This window comes from Stegodyphus dumicola, chromosome 7 (genome assembly GCF_044657685.1).
Source record: "Stegodyphus dumicola isolate Sdum_Otavi_A_Nest chromosome 7, ASM4465768v1".
NCBI lineage: Eukaryota > Metazoa > Arthropoda > Arachnida > Araneae > Eresidae > Stegodyphus > Stegodyphus dumicola.
The window spans coordinates 87,621,550-87,640,967 of record NC_140774.1 but is presented as its reverse complement, the minus strand read 5'-3'; the positions used below and the strand labels follow the sequence as shown (position 1 = coordinate 87,640,967).

Genomic DNA, 19,418 nt, shown 5'->3' with positions numbered 1-19,418 from the left:
ATCTCTAATTTTTATCCCTTACAGTTAAAGGGGAAGTACATTTCCCAATAAACGTAATCGTGCAGGTAAATACAGTATATATTGGTATCGTGAAAAGAAATAAAAAACTAATAATCCTCTTTCATACAAGGCCACGTACAATGCTTGCGTGCCCGATGAACATTACGGATCGACCGAAAAGCACAAATTCGTGATCGGTGTGTCACCTCACTTTCCACCGAATAGCATGGAATTTCGGTTAAACTCAGTTCACGATTCAATTTAAGACTGGTTTAAGACTCCTAAATTGCATGAAATAACTCCCAGGAGAGAAATGAATTGCCGCATCACCGGCCGTGCTTTCAGCTGAACAACGTCATTTGGCTGGAGATTCTCCCTCTTGATTATCGGTTTATCTTTGCGTTAAGCTGAGCGAAATCAGCTCTTTGGATTTTGAATTCTCTTTAATATCGACATCACTCATTTGCATGGCGTAGTGTTTTCGTATCTATCATGTGGATTTCATGCCGAAAGCGATTATATTAGATAAACGGGAATATATTCGGTGCAATAATTCTTTACGGTATGCTAATTTAAGATATTCGAACGGGCAAACTGCTTTTCGGTATTACAATGGTACTAAAATTCAAGAAATTTAAGCCCATAAGGAAAATGACGCTACTTATAAAAAACTCTCGCATCCTATGCAGCGTTATAACGAATTAGAGGCGTTATATGAAGTAGTATTGCGTGAAGGGTGAATTTAAATGTGTTTTTCAGTTGCGAACATTGCAGAGTGGCAGTTGCTATTATGAGCGATCTATTTATAACAGCGTCTATTTATAACAGTATTGCACAAAATAAATTTTAATCTACTTCACTTATATTTTCATTAAATGCATTTCCTTTACGGCAATGAAATTGAAAGTTAAGTTGTATTTCTCAAGAGAATAATAAATTATATGAATTAAGTTTCCAAAAATTCCAGTTTTATGGACTTAATTTTAGCGCCTAATTTTTTTGCTAAGTCGCAAGATTTCATAAAGTGCTCACAGATTGCTTCAGCATGTACTTTCACATCTAAATAAAATTTTAATGAGTTGTGAAAGTTTTTTCCTCAAAAATTTAGGCAATAAATAAGAGAAACGAATGTATCCAACGTATTTGTATTCCATGCAAAAAAAAAAATTAGAATAAAAATAATTTTTGCGTCTGTCAAAAATTGTGGAGATTTAGTTTTTCATTAAGTACATTATCACTGATCTACAGAATAAATGGTGATTATATTCGCGATTACGCACACCAGTGACAATTGCTTGCGCTTACTTCGGAGATCACCTTATTGTTGTTCAGTGTAATCCACAAGAATCAGACTAAAACAGCAGAATTTAATCTTCTGATGCTTCTAGAAGAAGGAAATAGGTTTCTAAAATAATTATTTAGACAAGAAATGTGCGTATTGATCTGCATAACAAATGAAATTTAAAAATGCTAAGACAGAGTTCATTGATAGTTATTGATAAGTCAGATCTTAAACAAGAGACCTAAAAAAGAACAAGCATTAATCTTCCATGCACCTTGGCAAGCACTGCTCTTGCGCTAAATATAAGTTCTTAAATTTATCTTTCACGTTGCTTCACAAAAAACGAATTCTAAGACTGCCGCCATCTGGCAAAACGTAAGACCTTGAAAGTATGGTTCAAATTTAATCAGTCTGTACTTTCTGTACAAACTGAGTAACACAGAAGTTAAAAAGTGAAACTTGTTTTCTAAAGCAATAGCACTGTAACATCATATAGCAATTTAAAATTTTGGAGAGTCTTCTATGATAAAAAATAAATTAATGAAAATAAAGGAATAATACTGTAATCTGCAAACTGTGATGAATTATTCTGAATTTATCAAACTCGGATTCAGTCGAAAGGAGACTGATATAGTGAGGCTGCTGATGACAAATTGTATCATAAGAATAGTAAGCAATATGGTTAATTTATCTCTAACAGATTACTTACGCTTTAACGTGACAGCACATAGCTGCTAAAGGGCATTATTCTGTAAGGAATGCACTTCTGAATAAGAATTTTTCTATTAATAAAGTTTCCCTTAATAATAAAACATCAGGATATTTTACCTACACAATTGAAAGCAGTAATGTGGGGGAAAAACTACTGTTTCTAGAAACAAGTTTAACTTGGTTACTGAGAAATGGTCATGATTGAAGCAGTTCCTGGATGAAATCAAATTGTTAAATGGCAAAGCAATAAATCAAAAGCAAGAGGAATCAGCAGAACATAAATAAATTTAAAATGGTATAATTTCAAAGATTTAATATAATCCTCGAAACTAATACTCAGGAGCACCTTCAAACTAGATTTTTACTTCCGCAGCTGTTTTGTTCTTTGGGGTGTCCTTTTGTAGATCCATGTGTGCTACTGCAAAGCATTATAAACATGAATAATCAAACAATCGTAACGAAACGTTGGCAATGCAGCCGAAGGAGAAAGAAATTAATCCAAAGGAATCTTTCTCTTCTGTAAAAATCTTGAGAAAGTAACATTTTACTATCTGTTTTGCAGCATTTAAGAGGGTATTAAAAGATCATACTTAAAACAACATTTAACAATTTCATATAAATTTGAATCCGTTTACAAAATTAACGTAAAGAAATTTTGTTCGCTTACTACCTGAATTAGCTGCCCATATAATGCTTGTCCAAAATTAGTTGTTTTCAACCTTCCATATATGTTGTTATACCATGTAGTATATATATGTAATATTAACCATGTAGTATATATATGTAATATTAACCATGTAGTATATATATGTAATATTAACCATGTTGTATATATATTGGTAATTGGGTGATAGCTGTAATAGAATTGAAGAGATTTATCGAGTAGATATAATGATGACACTGCAGACAGCGCTTACCAAAGACTACACATAATTACAAACTGCTGGACAACTAATTCTGGCTACGCATATTCTTCTTTACACATCATCATAGATGCGATATACACCCCATAATTTTGTATAGTTTAACACGTCTTTATTCAACGGACGAAGCAGAGAGACAACTGGCCCATGTGAGTAGAGTAAGGGAAAGTGGAAAAGTAAAGGTGAGTTCTATCAACAGCGAGAGATACAGAGTCGGTTCTTTGCCGAAATTTTCTTTGCTGAATAAAAAATTTCCGCAGTGTTATATAAGATAGTATGACAAATGACGCAATTTAGATTCATAGTAGCCAAATTAAAATAAGGAAAGAAGAGACTATTGCCAAATTAATCTTAGTAATTGTCTTTTATATTTTATATTATAGACACGCATAAAGACGGGGAGAGAATGTATTCCCCGAAGGAAAACTCTTCGCGATGTTTTTTGTTTCCAGTTCGATGATTTCATGTCCTGGTAAAATAGAAATTATTGCTATTTTTGACTTGTCCGTTCATGCTGTTAGTCTGTTTACATAAATGTTCCGCAAGGAATTCTGTGAAATAAATACACAGGAATGCTTTAAATAACCAACTTTCCTTTATCAAATAGGTCTCCATACAGTTTTAAATTGCCTGCCCCATGTGGTATTAATTTATTGCGAAATAATGTCATAATAAGTTATTTTCCTACCACTTTTTTTTCACCATTTTAAACAGACAATTTTAAATACAAGATTTTTATGTTTGATATCTTTAATTTCTGGGAAATGAAGTCTAATTTTAGAAGGTCTATTATGATTGCTTAACTTCAAATTCTTTCAGATGTGCAACTGAAATCTACTTACCAGGATCGAATTGCGATTTTTTTTTTAATCTTACGATTTTTGTATCTTTTAAATTTAAAAATATTTTTTAAACTTTTTGAGACATGAATATTAAATTCTTTGAGGTACTGGAATACAATCTGAAATTTTAGGTTACCGTTTTTTTCATTTGCATATTTATTTATTTACTGTACTATATCATAACCAGTGTTACTCTTAATTTTTTAATGTTATATTTATCTAATTATTGCACGAAGAATAAATTATTTTTTATCTTTGATTTTATCTAATTATTTATTTATTTTATGTTCAAATTCATCCCCTTACATTGCAAGAAACAGCACCTACATACAGTGTATTATTTGTAAATTGCGCATAAGTGACACCTTTGACAAACAGAAATTATATTTTCTAGCTTCAACGTCTTCCCGAGTCAAAAAATTAAAATGTCTGCTATATGACTATCCTTGGACATATTTCGGAAGAGATTTGTAATTTAATCTACCGTGATCCATTCATCTTGTCTTTACGTGTCAAATTATCTGAACCTCTTGTGCTGAAGTGCAGATTATGTCAGTCAAAAATGTATTTTTCTATGCTTCACTGAACTCTTTGAAACCATAGTAGAATTGGCAAACAATGGAGCATGGAAGAAGCGTAAAATATAAGTTCAACAAACTGTTGTCACTTGTCTTTTAACTGATAAACTGAATACTTTGTTAAAGAATGTCTCAGAAGATACTTAACTTTTGCCACTACATTCAAGACGTCTAATTCAAAATCTAGCAGATCTAATTAAATGGCCTGAATGTGATAAAAGGATAATTTGATACTGTTTAAAAAACTGTTTGATTTCCAAAACGGTCAAAAAGTTTTGCTGCTTAGGTACCCTGTTTGATAAAACTTAGTTTCTAACATGAGCGGCCATAATAGTTTGGGAAGTTGTTCTCTGCTGAGGTAGCTGTCATGCTTAAAAGACGATCATCGAATGCCGTATTTAGCAAAACAAGAACGTATTTATTGTGTTAAAGATACGATTAAATAAATATACTAAATAATTGCATATTATGGTTTTGTAGGAAAATGAACAAATTTTGATAAACTGTGTCAGTGCATATTTAAGCATTGCAGATTATTTGTTCCATTTTTACATTTTGTGAATATTCGTCATTAAAGATTACCAAACAATCAGCTAATATTTCCATAAAGATCTGTGAACGCTCAATGATGTACAATCCACGGATCTGTTTGTTAGGCAGAGAATTAATAAATTAGAGATCAACAGTAGCTTATACTGCTGATGTTTTAAAATAGCCTATTCAACTGACTTACTTCACCGTAGAGAAGCGATGCAATAAAAGTTGAATTACTGATACACTGATGAAGATTTAATCAAATACATACGTAAAATTAAGTGAAAATATTCACGAGCTTCTTTCCACAGCACTTCCAAGTTTAGAATTCGTGTTGGGTTGAATGGTCAGTGATATTAAATATACCATGTTATTTATGAATATTACTGGCGCCATAAATAAATGTAAAATCTACATACATTGAACATAAATAGGGTTTATCAGGTCGTATGCAATATACACTGAACAAGGTGTAATTTATACACATATATCATTTCAAATTGCTTCGTGTTTACCAATGAGCAAATTAAACCCAGTTTAATAAGATTTACTCCAGTGTATAAATAGTAAATAAAACAAACAAAATTAAGTAAAGTTAAATATCTAACGTTTATTAAGAAAAGTCATTCACTGAATTTAAGTGACAGGAATAGTTTACACCATATATTGGTTAGACTAAGCTTAAGAACTGAAGAAACTGCATAAAAAAGCATACCTGTTTAAATTATTTATAATTCAGCAAACATTACAGTGGGCCCATTACATTTTTATCTTGAAATAGCTCATATATTAACAAAACATTAGCCGTAAAGGGGAAAACTAAAATTAGTATGATTAACAACATAAAATATATACCGGTCAATACTGGGGACATAATAACAAAGCGTGGTTAACCGGCGAAGCCGGGGAAAGTTAAGTTTGAACACTATTATATTTAAGTAAGCATTATTTTACACCGTTTCATCACATGACTAAAGGATATAATTAACACTCTTTCCGTCCGAACAGTTACCACTATATTGGCAATATTTAGCTCATTTATGTAACTTCAATTAGGAAAAATTTTCTTTAAACATATGGAGAAATGGTAAATAACAAAAGGGTTACCACCCCTGGCGCAGGTACACAGGGTGGGAGAAGCCGTCAGATTAAGGTACGGGATCGGACAAAAATCGAGAAGAAATACGGATAAAAAAAATTAGATCAGTCAAGATGTAAATTTTTGGGAGTGATGGTCTTCCTATGGCGGACCTTGGAATCTGGAGGTGGCGTCTCCGCTGCCATTGACTGCACTTCTTTTTCCAGCTCAAACAAATACTCTTCACACTTGGGACTAGCTCCCATGCAACACGTCAGTCGTTCACCTGGTCTCCCCGATCCAAACTCCGGATTCTCTGTAAAAAAACCCGCGCGACGCCTTTTTCTTCATTTGGCGGAAACATTGAACTTTGCGAGGAACGAGAAAAAAACAGTCGCCCAATTCCAGCAACCCTTCTGAGTGTAAACCCATGGAGCTCCATGTATGAACCAACGATTAACCGGGAAAAAGGGTCTCTCTGCTTCCAGAAATTGGCTAGCATATCCCTATTTTCAAATGAAACCCCTCAAAGCTACTCCGAGAGTTCAAACACCCCTCCCCCGAATAGCGACATCAACAACATATTTCGAACTAGCCTCGCCTGAAAATCAGCAGGATGCAACTGTAATACACAAATATGCCGAACGGACAAAATTTTCAGCCCTCGCAAGCGTACCCCTGTAACAAAATTACATATAAAATAACTCGAGAGTCAAGGGTGCAGAATGTGCAAATATTCCATATGGATAAACGTTTGACAAAAAAGTCGCTGTTTGCTAAAGATAAAAAGAAATAGTTTTTAATAAATTTTGAGAAAATAGGAATGTTTTTCATTCCAACAACTTGCTGGAAAAATAGTGTTAACACAAGGCACTGAAGTTAATTCTAATACATAACTTTCATAACTAAACAAATTAGAGGTACTGAATATCAAATCTAGTACTTGAAGTTTTAATTCAATCAAATGCAAAAATGTTTTCATTATACTGTTGAAATACTATAGTTACACAGTTATTCGGATCAGTAACCATTTCTAAAAATCAGGTTTCTTCAATACTTCGCTCGAATTCACCACCAGAGTCAGAAAATACGGATTCATAAACTTTAGCAGGAAAAAAAAACAATTAAATTTACAGACCAAACTAGAGTAACAAACAGAAAACTTTAAAATTGAAAAGTTAAATAACCTTAAGTCTATCCATAACAACCTCAAACCAAACAGTAAAATAAAACCAGATAACTAAATTTAAGTTCTTAAACACAAAAATTAAAATCAAACCTCACTTTAAAGGATAAAAAGATTAACACGACCAAATTTAAATTTAAAGTCAACAATTACAGCTTAAAAATGATTTAACTAACAACAATTACTTTAAACTTTTAAACTGAACAAATAAAATCAAATTAATAAAATTCAGTTACTGGAAAACAAAATTAAGAAACAGTGAATAACTGATAATCAAAATTACTCGTAAGAAACAGTATTACATAACAGTGATGCTCGACTATTTCGCCGTTTAAAGCCCGTACGCATCACAATGAGTCCTTTTAATACTTAATTCTGACATCTTTCTAATCATTGATTGCGATTTTATTGCTTATATATATTGCGAAAACACCGATTTCTATTCATAGGCTTTTTACAAAATTTCAGGAAATCTTCTGAAAAGAAACCATTCTAAAGAATGCTGGTAGAATTTATCAAAGAGAAATGATAACTCAGACAGAAAGTTATACTGAGAATTGTAGTAAAGAAGATTATACAAGTCTTACTCCAATAAAATGTGTGAAACGAAAATTTTCTTTGCTACACACTATTGATTAATTTTTAAGCAATTAAAATAAAAGAATCTCTATGTAATATACTTAATTTACAAACTTCAGTTTTGGTTTTTATAAGTAATATGTTCTAAAATGAAGGAAAGAGAGCTTTTTTAAGTGATAAGCACAATTTCTGCATGAAGTGCTACTGTGTTTATTCTAGCAGATTTAATCTGATGAGACAGTGACTGAAATTAGAATCTAAATTACCTAAGCACTTATCATCATGAGAAATGAATATCCCGGATGTGGTATTCCATTTACTTCAATATATGAAACTTGAAATTACCCCCGCCAGTTACTAGTTTCCCTCTTTCTTGGGAAAGGAGGGAGGGGGGAAGTGAAGATATTTATTTGCGAAACTATTCACACTGTTGCGCAAGGAGGCAATCGGCAATGGTTCAATGAATTCGCAGTGACTTCTTTATTGCTTCATTGGCGTGAAGATAGGCACGAGGAGGGCGAGTAATAAGCTCGAATTAAAGCTCTATATGACGCTGGATTTACGTTATTATTGCTTAATGGTATCATGTGCTAAATCGGAAAGCACTTTTTGCTAGCATAAACATTATGATGGCCATGTCAAAAAGCGCTGTTTAGAGGGCAAAAGGTCGTTGTCATGTCCATAATGTCTCGTACATAAAAAAAAAAAAAAAAACATAGTGTGCCGTTATAGCTAAAATCACAGAAACTATGAGATATGTCCTGTAACTATTTGTTTCCTAAATGAAGACGTTTTTTAAAAAAAATTGAGTTTTTTTTTTTTTTAAAGATACAATAATTTTTTACTAAGTCTTTGAAAAATATAGTTTCTTTATAAGCTCGGATTTAAAATAAATTTTAAATAAAAATAGGGTTAAATACTTTAAAATTTATTTTAAAGTTGTGCCCTTTAACTACAGAATATCACCTCAACACTGAGTCAGGCTCACGTATTATTTTATTTTTGAAACGTTATTAAGCATTTTGGGTCAGAAACATCTTTAGCAGATTTCTAAGATTTTGAGACATTTATATTATATTTACCGTGTATCTGCATGCTTTTGCAAGGTCTTGCCACTATGCGAAAAGCTTACAAGAAAGCTCGCAACTGTTGCCACGTGACTTCGCGCATATGTAATTTTATGGTGCTGCGAAACGTCATCAATCTTTTATTTATCTTTCAAATTAAATAAATCTGCAATTGCTTAAAAAAATACAGTGTTTTAAAAGTATTAAATGAGTTTCTTCTTATTTTTTTTATTTTTTAGAAATATGTTTAATAGATGTAAATTAAAATATGTTTAATTTATAATATGCCACACTGATAGTTTTATGAATATTTACAGCCTTACTGTAATTAATAACAAGTGTTTCTAACGCCATGTATTATGTACACTTGCTACAGAATCGTTTGTCTTCATCATTATTAACGCTAAGCAAATGTAGAACTTTGTATGTTATTATTGAATGATTTCAGATGTCTAGATATTTTTTAAGAAACTAGTAACCGATAATCCATATCTTTCTTTACAAAGAAAACAACGTTTTTCCTTTTCCTTTCAAATCAGCAACGGCGATATTTATTAACATCCGAAGCAGGTGTTAATATTTCCACTGTTCAAAGAAAGCAAAATCTGCGGCTTATAAAATGTAAAGGCTTGTCAAAATATGAATCCAGAGGGCATAGCATTTAACATAGCCGTGACTAAGTGTATTTTCACCTAAGGCAAGATGATAAATATGAAGACCAAATCAACTATACCTGTACATTTTTATGCTCAATCAATATTTTAGATCATAACATTTTAACCTTTATAGCAACTTTTATTTGTAGTTTACATCCAGAATAATAAAATACTATGAACTGTAATGCAATTCATGTAGAAAGGTATTACCCTAATTTTCAAAGCGTTATTTGGCAACTTAATTTTTCATTTATTGAAGCAAAATCTCAATAAGTTTTTCTAAGAATTATTTAATTATTCAATTCCTGTTTTATGGAGTGAATATTCATGTTTGGAAGGTTTTCATGATTTTACTCATGCGTAATGTAAACATGAACTAAACTTCCTTGAAAGAGTTCTTCCACGGGCATATTCCCTAAATAGACACTGTCTTCTGCTTTATTGTATTCAGATAAACGGGAAAACACTCTCATATAGCCATTGCTAGTTTGGAAAGAATTGCCGAATGCTGGTAGCTTGTTCCAAACTCTCTATAACAGGATTAACCGCACAAAGTTTTCCCATTGATAACATGAATACAAGCCACTTTCAGTTTGAAAGTTTTCCCCCGAAGAGATCTCCCTAAATGATTAAGGCAATTTTTGGTAAGTCGAGGAGGTGCCGGATAGTACTTTTAAGCAGGATTTTTATTATTATTGTGATTCAGTATTGATTAATTAGATTATTCTTAAATATTTTAGCAAAATCAAATTTCTTTTTAAATATAACCTTTTATACCAGTTTACCTTAAACTCAGCGGAATGAAATTCTAAAATATTATGGCTCATATTTGTTTTTCGACACTTGTATTTTTCAGATTTATTTGCAAATACCTGTTACTAAATACTAGGGATATTACTTTGTTTGCTTTTCTTTTTCACATACTAATGGTCATCTTTTTTAAAACATGTTAGTTTTCGAAATAGTTATTCGAAACATTTTTGGTAAAAAAAAAAAGTCTTTATTCGGAAAGTTCTGAAAATAAAGTCTCATAAATATTCGAACACTTTAAACATGCAATTTATATTTAATAAAATGAATATAACGGGATATTCAACATTTCATTAGGCTACTCTTTGGGTGAAAATGCACCTTCCACGGACTTTGGCATGAAATTAACTAATTGTAGAACAAGATTCCTCCATATGAATCGTTTTTAATAGTGCTTTCAGAGACATATCATGCTTACTGATTCTTTTCTCCAACTCACTCCATGCATATTCGATAGATTATAAGTCCGAAGTGGATGGAACTCTGATAACTTAAGTATAATTGTACAGTAATAACCATAAACGAATATTTAGGGTTCTGTGTTTAAGACTGTAACCCTGACAGAATTTGAATGTATACTTTGCATTCTAAATTTTCTTGCAGATTCTTTCTATCTTGGGTTTTGCAGGATTTTTTGAAAGATAAATCTTCGATTCCTCTCTATTGACTTAGAATGTGAATCAAACTTTATTGCATTTTGAACAATTTTGCCTAATTTCCACCCTTTTAATATATCAGAAATAGTTTACAAGAATTTTGCTTTGAATACTTTGACTATTTTTATCCTTTTTAAAATCATGAATAGTTTTCGTTAATTTGTAGCGTCTTTCTATGACTTTCAGATATGGTACTGTTATTATATTTTGCTAAAGCAGTAATTTATAAATGCTGACGATAATTTTTGTCACGCATTTTCATTTAAAACAAAAAAATGTTACAAAAAAAATTGTTGTTGGTTTCGTGCTCCCAAATTATTATGTAAGTTTACTGATTAATACTTTAGAAATCAATTATTTCATTGCAAAGAATATTTTGATGATAATAATTTTGTAATAAGCAAATCTTAGAACAGAGAAAAAATAATACATTAGAAAAAAAGTGTAGAAGTATTCCAATATTTTGCAAATAAATTTCAAAAACACAAGTGTCCGAAAACAAATTTGAGCCACTGTATATTCTTTTATATCAGTTTTATAACTTCAAAATTTACGGAACTGGACCGAGGATTTTAAAATACGTTATTTGTTACCAATTATCTTAGAACTAACAGCGATATTTGTCCAGTTCTTCTGCGACAAATTTCAAAACTTGTTTTTTATTTCTTTGACATTAAACATTTATTTCATATAAATAGCAGAGCAATACTAAAAAGTTAAGTGACGACTTACTTTGTATCTTCACATTCTAACAGTTAAATTATTTCATGTCGAGATGTTCCTTTTTGGCATCCGTAATGATTCTGTAAATAAAACTTCAAATAAAATAATCATTTTGATAAATTTTATACAATTTATTTAAAATTTTAATAAATTAAAAACACTAAAGATTCTATGATAAAATTATAACTTGTGTGATTGCGTGATATGTCAATAGAATATCTTTTACTGTTGCCATTCCGGTAATGTACAATTAAATTTTGCTTTAATGAATTTGCAATTTATCGTCTACAGTTTAAAATCCATAGCTCAGTATAACAATATTTAGGACGCGATTTGTTTAACAAAAGGAAATTACTATATGTTTTAAAAACAACCTTAAGAGTAGCTATTAATACAAGTTTCAAATTAAATTTATATACGATAGGACAGAGTTTCGAAAAACTACTCGTTCAACTACAAACTTTATTTGGAAAATGAAGCAAGAAACTGACATAAGGTAAATAAAATCTTTTGCTCCTGAATTAGGGAGAGGCCTACATATATATCCTTCAAAATCGATACAGTCTTAATCCAAGTCTATGCCAAACTACGATTGCCTTTTTGCATTTAATTTAAAATCATTAATTTTAAATGACACGCTTTTACTTTTAATAAAATATTCATATGAGAAACTAACAATGTACGACGTACATAAGCTAATTCATTCTTAAGCAGTTTTATGCTTATTGTTTTGATTCTACAATATGTAAAATGAAAACTGAGAGAGGACAGCCTGTTTGAGCAGAGGACTCAGAAAAGTTATTAATGAAACTCAAGTAATATTTGGACGTACAAAGTGTTTCAGCCAATCGGTTACAAGCTTTCAAGAGAGATAGAGTACACCTAGACAATGGAAAGTCACATAGCAGTGCATGGTCAGAAAAGAGCTGTAGTGACAACATAAAACACAAGAACGGAAGGACACGAACAGAGTGGGAAAACATGTTTATTATGCTTAGTGCAGCAGAAACCAAGAAGTAAGTACAAAAATTATCATCAGAAAAGGTGTTGGAAATGACGATCCCGGACAGTGATTCAGACCTCATATCTCCGGCGCATAGAATAGCTGGTGTTCTGGAAAATACCGGGTGTGTACCGGACTTCCCCAGCAGTGCCACGATACGTGCAACAAGTTCCTCAGCCTTGTTAACGGGATTTCGTATAGCGTCTTGACGAACCGCTCCCCCAGAGGAAATAGTCAATGCAAGTGAGGTCTGGCGATCTTGCTGGCCATTGCACCGGATCACCCCTGCCGATTGAGGAGACGTTTCGAATACCTTCCTTGATGACGATCCTCTGATTTTGTTCTTGTATCTTAGTTTTCGCTGAAACGCCGATCTACACTATAGTCTAATATATTTATCAAAAATAAATGCATTTTAAGCTTTGATCATAATGCAAAACAAAAAAATAACAAAAGTATTAATATTATACCTTAGTCCTCGGAAGGGAGTGTGAAAATATTGTTTATTTTCTTCTGGTTCATTTACATCATAAGGTGTACTATCTCTTCCTGAAAATTTAAAACCGATTTGCTGAAACACCCTGTACAGCATCGATAATGAAATGCAATGCCCAGAATAATAATAATAATGAATGCGTTTTATTGACTAAAAATGATATTTTAAAATTCTGCTTCTCGATGATTTTCAAGGTTGAAAATTAACGATAGGTTCCCTTTTTTTTTTTCCTTTTTTAGTCAAAAGCAGCGTTAGACCAGAAGCGCTATTAGTCTCGAAGCGGCATTTTGCCTCGGTTTACTAAAAACGGCGTATCGCTTTTTAAATTGTTGCCACCAAATATTATCGCCCTGTATTATATATAAATAAATTGAATAATGAATAATTTGCATAAACGTATGTATGTTTCTCGCATTGTGAACAAACAACGGTACTTTCAGCCACCAAATTCTGAATAACGTAATTCTCTATCCGAACATGGGCATTTGGAACCTCGACTTTAGAATTTCGAGTTTGTTTTATTATCGATTTCATATTTTGTAAAGCATTTATGAGTTTTTGATTAAGAAACTCAATGATTTCAAAGCGAGTAATGACAACACTGTACGGAAAGAAAAACAATTTTATCTCTAGCGCGCGAGACTGCGTGTCGGAAATTCTAAAGATATGCTCTTTTAAAATTATTTTCTGATATTGCTGATGAATTGAATTTCATGGTTTAAAGGCGAAGAATATGGTAAATAAAGGCAGCACAAACGTTAAAAAAAGCCGCTAGAAAGTTTCAGATATTTAAAAAATATTTTATACTTTCCTGTACGAAGAAAAATAAGTATTGTAATCACAAAATATTTCGGATATCATATTTCAACAAAAATATCCATTTTGGTCGCTCTCGAATTCATTTGGGCGATTTTTGGGGGGGGGGGGCGCATCTGTACGCACGGACAGAATAAAGGACTTTTTTTCCAAAGCGATTTATAAAATGGATTTAAAACGGATTCAGAAGGCCTTTGCTTTTGTGACATCTCTACTTACACACGTATGTTTCTCGCTTAACTTAAGAATGAGTAGTCATAGAACGTTGACATTTTGTATATGGGATATTTATAACATGTTGTTGTGCGCCTATGCCGATTACATCTAAAGTGTTAGGGGCATAACTACATGTTATAGCATTCCCATACACAAAATTTCAACGTTCTACCGCTAATCGTTGTATGCGAGATACATATGTACCTAAGTACAATCGTCACGAAACAAAGTCTCTTCTGAATTCATTATCCCTTTTATAATCCGTTTTGGAAAAAAAAAGTCTTTTATTCTATTCGTGCGTACAGATGTCCCCCCCCCAAATCATTCAAACGAATTCGAGAGCGATCAAAACGGATATTGTCGTTAAAATATAATGCCTGAAATTTTTGCGATTACAATACTTCCATTTCTTCTTACAAGGAAGTAAAATATATATATATATATATAATTAATTTCCAACTTTGAGACCCATCGAGAAGCACAAAATTAAAATACCATGATTGGACAGTAAAAACTATGTTCTGCACATTGCATTCATTATCGATGCTGTAGCATATATACCCACCCCCTTAGCCGGCCTTCATTTTCGTAAATGTTCTTACCCGACCTTTATTTTCGTAATCGTAGGTAGTAGCCGTATACTTCCAATTCCAGAACTCTTTTAAATGGCGAAACAATTTAGCAATGCCAAATTGTTTTAGCAAATGTTTTAGCAATGCCAAATTAAAAAAAAAAACAAAAACAAAAAAAAACAGTATTGCATGGTGAGATATTTTGATGATAATTTGGATAGTGACCTGGGATAACTCTTGAGATAGTAACCTATCCCAAGCATTATTACAATACTGGAAGTGCATAATTTTCTAATTAACTAGGTATTGAATAGCTCTAATTATTTTATAGATAATAATTACTTGGGCCAAGAATGAAACACCAGAAAAATGTATAAATAGCAAAGACATCTGAAATCTGCCTTCGTAATATCACCTTAGGTCTGAAATGTACCCCAACACCATGACAATCTTATCTCTTCCGATCTTCATGCTCAGGTTTTCTTGCTTATTTATTTATTTTTGTTTTCTTTTGTTTTGTTTGTTTGTTTGATTGCTTGTGATAAAGCATATAAATGTAATCTGCTTTAGCAGAGGAATGCCTCTTGAAGATTTTTTTGAAGGAAATAGCCCGTATTCAGGTTACAGTAAGGAAAACCAGGAACCCCTACCTATTCGGCGGATTGGAAACCGGATCGAATTACCGTTGTAAACAGTTCATTATTAGGAAGGACGCAGTTAGAAGGAATTCTTCCTTATAGGCATTCCTTTCAGACACTTAAGTACTTTCGCAAAGAACTTTGTAAAACCTTTTGTACCAAGTAGTTTTCATTAATAAATGAGACGGTTCTTTCTGATAAACCTTTGAGCATTCACAAAATTATGATTAATTTGTTACTTTAATAATGAACCGTTGATTACTCACAAATTATTAGTGTTTTTAAGAAACAGTTGTGGAAGTTCTGTTATACTTACTTTTTTTTATAACTTGGAAATTCACTTCATTCACTTTTTATTGATATTTTAACGTTTGCATCAAATGTAAGAATAATGTATGAGAAAACTGCTCTCACTATCCTTGTTATTTTTTTTTTCCTTCTAATTTCGCAATACCTTTCTGTTGCTTTTTATCTACTTCTTCCTTGGTAGAAAGATGCATTGATAGATTTCTCTATATAATTAAACATATAATGTATTCCATCATAAACTTAAATTAATAATTTAGTTGGAAGTAGATTAAACCATCACAGGAAGATGTTAAAGAAACAAATTACATTTTAAAATTGTGAACAGAATTTAAATGTACTCCGTATACAGTTAAATTCCACATACAATAAATTAAATAAACTGTATTTAATATATAAACAAAATCAGGAAAGAATTTTCTTATAGCATCTTTTTTACTCATCGAAGAATGCAACCGGAAGCCTCATTACAGTTTTTAGATAATTCTTCGTGTTTCTTGTCATTCTTGTGTTTCTTGTTTCTTATTCAGTTTTTTTTATGTTTTGTTCTTTTTTATAATATAAATATACACTCTTTAAAAAAAAAAAAAAAAAAAAAAAAAAAAAAAAAAAAAAAAAAACGACGCACCAAGAAGATATACAGCAAATTGGACACAAATTTATATGCATAGAGGTTTCGACGGAAAGGGCAAAATTTTACATTTCGGCTGCCAATGGATGAACGGTTGTCGATACAGCGCATCTGATCTGCGCCAACTGGTAGGATATTTAAGAGGAGAAATTACGATTCGAGGTCATAAATTCTTCACGAATTTCATTCCGTGTACTCAGTAGACAGTAACTATGCCTCGCATACAGGTGCGCGAACGATACGCGCAGATGTCAGAATTTGATAGAGGTCGTGTAGCTGGGCTCAAAGAAGCCGGTTGGTCTTATCGGCGAATAGCTCGACATTTGAGCAGGAGCGATGCTACTATTAGACGATGTTGGCAGGAATGGGTGAATCAAGGCCCCACACACAGCGTCAAAAAGGAAGCGGTAGGCCTAGAGAAACGACAGAACGTGAAGACCGAGCAATCGTCAGAGTGGCACTCACAGTCCCAGATGCATCATTATCATCGATTGTACGTCCAACTAGCGCTTCAGTGACCGCAAGGACCATTCATAGACGGCTCACAGAAAGGGTCCTGAGGTCACGGCCCCCGTTGCGCCGACTACCATTGACCTAAGTACAACGTGTCGGGATCGGTGGTGTCGGGATCATTCGCACTGGAATGTCACTGACTGGAGTAGAATAGTCTTCAGTGATGAGCCCCGCTTTGAACTGAGCTCCGATAACCAGCGAAGGTGAGTCTGGAGACGCCCCGGACAGCGGTGTGATGCCAACCTGACTGTCTTCCGGCAGACAGGCCGACAACCAGGAGTGATAGTCTGAGATGCTATTTCATTTCATAGTAGGACTCCTTTGGTTGTCATCCGTCGCAATTTTACAGCACAGCGCGACGTCGACGAAGTTCTAAGGCCCGTTGTGTTGCCCTTCATATCACGCCACCCTGGGCTTACATTTCAGCAAGATAATGCCCGCCCCCACGCTACACATGTTTCTGCTGCTTGCCTTAGCGCCTGCCGAAGATTACCTTGGCCAGCATGGTCGCCGGATCTTTCTCCTATTGATCACGTTTGGAGCATTATGGGCAGGAACCTCCAACCAGCTCGTGATATTGACGATCTAACGCGCCAGTTGGACAGAATTTGGCACGATATCCCTCTGAAAGACATCCGTAATCTCTATCAATCGATGCCAAGCCGAATAACTGCTTGCATAAGGGCCAGAAGTGGACAAACGCGTTACTGACTTTTTCACTTTGTAAAGCTCTGTCACTTCAATAAATCATCCAATTTTTCTCAAACTGTAATCAGTTTTTTTTTTTTTTTTTTTTTTTTTTTTTCTGTACATGTACATCACTTCTAGCGATTTTCGTCCCATTCGGATAGCTCTTTCTTGGTGCGTAGGTTTTTTTTTTTTTTTTTTTTTTTTTTTTTTGTTTTTGTTTAAGAGTGTTGTGACGTTCAGACATATGCACCCCTCGGAATTCCAGGTGCTTAATGAGAGATATCTGTTGTTTGTCAGAGACAGAATGGACAGCAGACCTTTGGAAGAAAGGTGCAGCGGAAACCCCCTGGTGTGGTTTCCGGACATAAGGGACTAATTAAGTTTCCTTTCCAGGTTGTAACAAAAACGAAGAGAGGGCTTTGTAAAAAGGCTTTTGATGCTGTAACCGAGTGAAAGCAGACGCATGCTAGCGTCATCGCCGCGTCAGCGGCCGTTGTATGATTTATGGCTGAAATGATTTGATTATTTTAATTACTATTCAAGAATTTTTATTAAGTTTTTAAAATAAATATTTTAAAAGACATCCCGTCTTTTCTTTCACCCAACACGGGTGTTCTGACGCTATAGTGTATATATATTATAAAAAATAATATATATATATATATATATATATTATTTGTCAGATTTCAATACTGTTTCTCTGGAATCCAAAAGGTTAGCAACAAGCTGATAAATTAGCATATTTGGAGAAATAAACAACAAGTGTTTCAAAATTACAAACAAACAAACAAACAAAAACAAAAAAAAGTAAGCATCTGTAATCTAATGCCAGAAAGTATTTTACAGAACAACAGTTTTTAACAAGAAAATGCGCGTTATGTATAAAATAACTTTTGACGTTCAAAACCTGTATCCCAACGTTACAGACCTGAAAAAGAAAATCGATTATAGGCAAATTATAGAAAACTAAACAAATGATATCATGTGAGTGACCCCAGATGATAGGAGGTAAAACAGTATCTCGAAAGAGGGCAGCTACCATTGGAGATAGTTCGAACCCTGAGAATTAATCGTTTTGTCATTTGCCACCCGTGGAACCAGTAGCCAAGTGAACTTCAGTAAGTTGGATGTCTAATAAACATTATCATTCAGGAAGACCGCTTATTGTGTCTGCAAGCAAGACTCTGTCTTGTGTCCAACCTTATAGCGTCGACATGAAAAGGGGTATCTCAACAAACGATTCCGGGCAACTAATTACGTAAAGGTTAGCTATATGAAAGATGACCGGTGTTTGCAAATGATACCCATGTACGGAACGGTTCCTTTACACATGTCTCGAAATAATATTAACTGAACTCAACATTCAGTACTATGGTGTTGTTTGCAAATAAATCGTGATTTGGTTTATAGCCCGATTTCCGTCGATTATTAATCTCTAAAAGTGCTTGGAATTTGTTATCATGCCAGTATTATCCAGGAAATACAGAAACGGTAATTAAATTATTTGGTCTGAGACTGCTATCAAAGCGGCGTCTTAATGTCCACATCTTCTCTGGCGGAACAATCAGTGAAAGATTGAAGAGAAATCACATCTTTGCTCAATATGTTTAACCTGTTTCTTGAGATTATATATTTCATCGCCAATTATATTTGTGATAACCTGCGAGTACTACATACAGCTCGTACTGTTGGCCAGTAACTGGAAAGTGCTTCGTATGCAAGTGGCCGTCGATCCCTTCGAGCATGTATAGAACGTGCTTGGAAGACATTTATTTTTTTATTTTTATTTTATTTTTTTTTTTTTTTTTTTTCATAATTCTTTCTGGAGTTTTTCTTCAGAATTAAAAGCGAGAGGTTGAGGTGTTTTTCTTCAGCGCGATCTGGTGCATGTATCTTAAGCCATCTTACAGTT

At 33.2% G+C, this 19,418-nt stretch overlaps 1 long non-coding RNA gene across 5 annotated transcripts in view; it reads right to left on the bottom strand.

Moving 5' to 3' along the window:
• The window catches only part of LOC118198225 (uncharacterized), a 421,825-nt gene that overhangs the window by 241,326 nt on the left and 161,081 nt on the right, over positions 1-19,418 (bottom strand). For all 5 annotated transcript variants that reach the window (XR_015041881.1, XR_015041882.1, XR_015041887.1 and 2 more), the window contains one exon: positions 11,635-11,705. This is a non-coding gene — a long non-coding RNA (uncharacterized LOC118198225). The remainder of the gene's footprint in view (positions 1-11,634; positions 11,706-19,418) is intronic.